Source organism: Clarias gariepinus, chromosome 2 (assembly GCF_024256425.1).
Source record: "Clarias gariepinus isolate MV-2021 ecotype Netherlands chromosome 2, CGAR_prim_01v2, whole genome shotgun sequence".
Lineage (NCBI taxonomy): Eukaryota > Metazoa > Chordata > Actinopteri > Siluriformes > Clariidae > Clarias > Clarias gariepinus.
Genome location: NC_071101.1, coordinates 48,003,496 through 48,009,523, shown reverse-complemented (window position 1 = coordinate 48,009,523; position 6,028 = coordinate 48,003,496).

Sequence of the window (6,028 nt, the reverse complement as noted above, 5' to 3'; positions counted from 1 at the left end):
CTCGCTGTGCTGGGCGGCGGCTGAGGAGCTGGAGCGACGCTCGCTGTGCTGGGCGGCGGCTGAGGAGCTGGAGCGACGCTCGCTGTGCTGGGCGGCGGCGGAGCTGGACGTCCTCAAAGCCAGGTGGCGGAGGAAGCAGCAGGCCGGCCTGGAAGTCTGGCTGAGGAGCCGGAGCGTCGTTCGCTGTCTCCATCGGCGGCTGCTGAGCTGGCGCGATGTCCTCAAAGCCGGGAGGCGGAGGAAGCAGCAGGCCGTCCTCGCAGCCCGACTGAAGCGCTGGCTCGCTGTTCATGCCGCTTGGAGGCGGCAGATCGGTAGTGCCGCACACGACGCTTGGCGGCTGTGGAGCGGGAGCGACGTTTCCCACGTCTGGCAGAGACGGCGGCGCGTCGACCTCCGTGTTGACTACAGCCGGGAGCGGGAGGAGAAGCGCGTCGTCCAGATTAGAGAGAGGGAGAGTGTCCGGAGCTACAGCGCAGTTCTCTCGAACCTGGACGAGCAGCCTTTGGAGTAGCGCCACCTGCTCCCGCAGGTCGGAAATGCGCTCTCGGTTTAGCTGTGCCAACAACGTGTAGTCCTCCTCCGCTAAGTCCACGTCACCGTCCTGCCAGGCCTCCTCGGCCCGTGCCTCTTGGATGGTGGTTGGGACCGTGTATCTCCCCGCTGCCTCACCCTTGAACGGCGTCCGCCGAATGGCGAGTCTGCAGCCTTCCCAGCTCTGCCGCGCTCTTCTCTCTCGCTGCTCTTCGCTGTTTTCCAGCCAGTCCGCTGGTTCGCTCAGCTTGCAGCCTTCCCAGCTCTGCAAGAGCTCTCTCTCCCCTTGCTCCTCGCTGTCCTCCAGCCATTCCGCCAGCTCGGGCGAGATGGTGATAGCGCCCCCCCAAAAAACGTCTGGGGGAGCGACCTCCGCTATGCCACTACGACGGTCTAGCTTTCTGTCACGATTCTTCCTCTGGCGTGTGTGTGCGTGGCATAATGTGCAGGAGGCGAGCTGGCGGTTTAGTATACGGCTTTTATTTATAAAGCACATAAATAAACATCAATCAAGTAAATAACGACAACAACCACAAGGACAACAAAAGCTAGACGCCTGACTGTGCTCCAGTCAGGCTCTTTATAATCAACTTAATTACCTTACCTCGGTTCAGGTGAACTCCCACGTCACCTGACCGAGGTGCAGTCTGGGACATGCAGTCCAACTTAAACATAATATCAAAATAAAACAAACAAACCCAGGCGCTTTGGCGCCCTCTAGGGGTTAACCGTTACACTTACACACACACACACACACACACACAAACGCACACACACACACACTCTTATACTCATTCATTTTAATCCCAATTAAATTCCTGCTAAACACTTAACACTGTAAAAATAATTGCTGAATCTACTCAAGAAAAGCTTGTAAATTTAACTAACTGTAGAAAATTTGTTGATTTAACTTGATTAGATTAGTAGTGTGAACTTTTTGGTGGATGCAGTGGTTAAACTAAACAAATTTAGTACATAGTACTTAAGAGTGTTGAGTGTGTTGTGTGCTGAAGGCATGTTCACACTGTTGCAAATGTATGTTAGTAAATAGTAAATACCCTACAATTAGAAAGTTAAGTTGAAAATAATTAAATATATAAATAATTAAATTATCTATCTATCTATCTATCTATCTATCTATCTACAATGTTTTATAATATGTGTATAATATTATGTACATATGTTTCTATTTGCAGAGCGACACAAATTTATGATTTTTTTTTTTTTTTTTTTTTTTTTACCATGCATGTATGTGCATGTGTGTGCACGCACAGTAAAAGGGGAAGAGACACAAACATTTATGTTCCTTTTACCACGTGCACGCATGTATATTTATTTATTTATTTATTTATTTATTTATTTATTTGTTCATAGGTTCATAGGTTCTGGTTCTAGTGTAAAGGTTTTTTCCTTTACACTATAAAATAACTGGGAATCCAGTTTGAAGATTGATTGACAAAAGGTGATTGATTGACAATCAGGTGCTGCTGCTTCTCAGTCTAACATATATGTATGAACAGAGCTTGATATATTTACTGGACTTTGGTTAAATATCAGGATAGCGCGAAACAACTATTCTAACTCTTCTAATTTCTTAAACGCGCTTTCATCTCACACATGCGTAATATGACGGAACACAAGTGTTTGGGGACAACATCGACGAACAAGAACTTGAGCGTGGCACAAGAAGTAAGTATACTCCTGCTGAGCTGTTTATAAACCCCAGTGTCATTGTATTGCTCATTAAAAAAATTTATATAATTTTCATTTGCTAGTTGTGAAGAAAGAGGAAAATACATAAAAAGGCACATTGAAATAGTTTTATGTGGAATGCGACCAATGGCTTACTAGCTACAAAAATCGATTTTTACTGAACACTCGTTTTATTCACAGCTTGTAAGCTATTTTAATCGGTTGTAAGTTTATCATTAGTGATGTGTAAAAACCAGTGGGGCCTTCATGAACATTCTTTCTAGAACGTTCGATCCACATGTGTCGTTCACATGGAAATGAACGACACGATGCCTGAATGAAGATATCTTAATTAACAAGCAAGTAACATATTTTGTGTTTTTTATTTAGTGTATGCTATTAAAAGAGGGCTTGGCTGTTGAAACACCACAGATTAAAACATAGAAGCTACACTAGAGGTACTTCAATGCCATGTCTCTACACAGATTGTTTGTCCTCATTTAAAATCATTTAATGCACTAAGGGTGCATTTAACAAAAAATCCTTCATGTCCGACACATGGTGGCCAATCCAGTCCATGTGATGACATCCCTTTGATATTACACTGCCCACTTTGCAGTTTTGCGGAGCCCTGCACAAAGTCTATTTTTTCTCATTTGCGACAGCATCTCAAAAATCATAAAACTGTGCAGTGTCCATACAACAACTGCAATTTTGAGAGCAATGTCAACTCTACATTTAATTTCCATAAATTTAGAGAGCATGGAGCATTTGATGAGAGGCAGTTGAAATCTGACGTTCTTTTGTATGTTGCTACACACAGTGTAGATAATATGCAAGAAGAACAGCCTCTGACCACTGATCCTGTAAATGAACATTTGGAGGAAAATGATATAGTGAATGAAAACTTTGATGAATTGTATCATCAGTTGGAACATAATTTAGTCTCACTCTTAAAATGCAGGCGATTTTGCATGTTTGAAATTTGGCTGCGCAAAAAAATAATTAAAAAAATAAATCAAATTTGACTTCTTTCAGAGCCCCTTGTTTACTATGCTGGTCAGTGAGTTCTCCTTGAACATGGACTGAATGGCTGTAATTTATTAGTGAGAAAAATAGTGAATGGAGTAATAGACACTAACCCAATTTTGACGATGACCAGAGATGGTCAGCCTCTTTCCATAATAAGCAAATAAGCATCATATTTTCAAAGTGAATTTCTGATCGTCATGCCAGTTAAATACAAGCTTGATTCCCAGTCAATCTCTAATGTGTCAGTCCTACAAATGTTGCAGAAAATGCTAAATCGGGCTGACATTCCAAATATGGTTCTTTGCAATAATCGATCAGTTAATGAATTTAAGACAGAGATTGCACTTACTATCAAGAAAATAACTTTTTCAACACTGAGACACATTGTCCTGGGTCTTTGTGTTAATGAATTTGAGCTGCCCAGTCCCCTTTGCCATTCTCGAAAAAAAACCACAAAATGTTCGCTCTCTATTGGGTTTAAGCCAACCTTCCCTCAAAAGATCGTTCATCACTTCAGTCAATTCAGCTAGCAATTTTATGCAGAGCTAGTGCAGTTAAACAGCATGGTTACACAGAAATCTTGCGCCAACTTTTTCGGGACCTTGAAATTCTTGAAAAGCATGGTGTATACACTGAACAGTTGGGAGACTATGTGAAAGGAAGTGTGCTTTTTGTTTCATCTGATAATCTTGGTGCACATTCTTTTGCAGGACTACAGGAGAGTTTCAATGTTGAGCACCCATGTTGATTCTGCTTTGCAAAGAAAAGTGAAATCCAGGAACTGGAGGCCTGGTCGGGAGCATTTGAACTAAGAACCAAGCAGGAGCATGAAAGACAAGTAGCTGAAGTGTTACACAATGAGAGTTTGGTAAAAAAGCATGGTGTGAAAGGTGGCTAAGTATTAAATGAAAGGTTGGAACATTTTCACACAGTTGGTGGTTTTCCACCTGACATAATGCACGACCTTATGGAGGGTGTCATCCCTATTGAAATGTCCTTGTGCATTAATGATTTAGTCTCAAGGAAATTAATTTCTCTTGAATCTCTGAATCAAGCTATCAAGCAGTTTCCTTACAAATTCTCAGGTATCCCTCAAAATAATCAAACATGGGAAATTGTTTTGCTTCTAAAAGATATTTTAGAAATGACATTGGCATTTAAGTTCACTGAGGATTCTCTTGATTTTCTTGATTCAAAGATCGCAGAACACAGACATTTACATTTAACAAACTTTTCTTCATTTCACATTGCGCCCTAAACACCTCTACATTAAGCACTATCTACAGATGGTAACGATGAGATGGGAACGAGAATATTAATGCCGCCGCACTGAAAGTGTCTGGGCCCCAGGGTTGTGTAGCGTGTGTGCACAATTATCAAAGAGGTCTAGACCTGATTGTGGGATGCTGACTCAAGGACCCGTGAGCCTGGAGTAGCATTGGACATCCAAACTATAAAATCTGACAAATGTGTGTGGAGAAGACCAACCTGCTGCATCACACTTGTTGCATGGGAACACCTCTTGCCAAAGCCATTGACGATGCAAGCCCCCTAGTTGAATGGGCCCTAACTCCTAGAGGTGAAGTGTGACCACGCACCTCATGGGCTAGGACAATAGCATTCCTCATCCAATGTGACATAGTTTGTCTAGTGGCAGCACCTCCCAGGTTGCGGCCCCTATAACATATAAAGAGCTGCTCCGATTTGCGCCACTGACTAGTGTGGTGGGTGTGAATATGTAGAGCACGTACTGGACCCAGTAAATGAAGTCTTTCCTGCTCCGGAGGATTAAATGGCGGAGGACAGAAGGCTTCGAGAACAACTTGGTGCATGATTGGGAATGGAACTTTCGGAAGATAATTCGGGTGAGAATGCAGAATAGCTTTGACCAGCCCAGGGGCTAAGTCTAGTCAGGGTGACAATCCCCAATCCCCAATTCTCTTCAAAGAAGTAATGGCTATAAGAAAAACTATTTTAAGGGTCAGAAACCTAACAGGCGCTGACTCTAGAGGTTCGAAAGGGGTCTCAGCCAAACCTTCTGTCATGCGCACTTGCTCCGCGACCGACACTAGGACCCGGAAGTACAACCCCAAATCAGAAAAAGTTGGTACAGGGTGGAAAATGTGATTAAAAACAGAAAAAAGCAAGTTATAAATTTTTCTTATATTTTTTTCTTATACATACTTCCGGCTTTGCTACCGTTTGGACGTTCCTGCTTACTGCTCTGCGCTTTGCTTGCTTTGCTCCCTATATCTGTACTTTTCTTTGATTTCTACTTCAGCAGATCAGCACAGTGCTCAAACAAAACATTTTTGGCACAAACACTAAAATTAAAAACTTTTTGTGATTAGACGAAAAGGGGACTTCTTCCTCCCACTGCCAGCAGCTTACATTCCAGATACGAGAAAACACAGCTGCCTACTTCAAACAGACTAGAAAGAAAATGCCTTTTGTGGAATCTACCTGCTCCATGACCTGCCAAACACTTTTACAAAGGATTGCAGTTCTTGAAATAAAGTTACTTGCTGGACTTCCAAAACAGGCAGAACAATCAGCAGATCGTCATCATGGACCACCTCAGCATACAGCTGGTGAGTCTCATAAATCTAGCAGATCTCAACAGTTTATACCAAGTGTAAAGGAACATGTCGAAACTGATCGACAGATTCATCGGTGGCACAAACAGGGAGCGAGACCCAAAGGCACTCGAGACATCAGATTGTCACGAGTATCTCACATTGCTGCAATAGCATCCTCTTCCCCAGATATG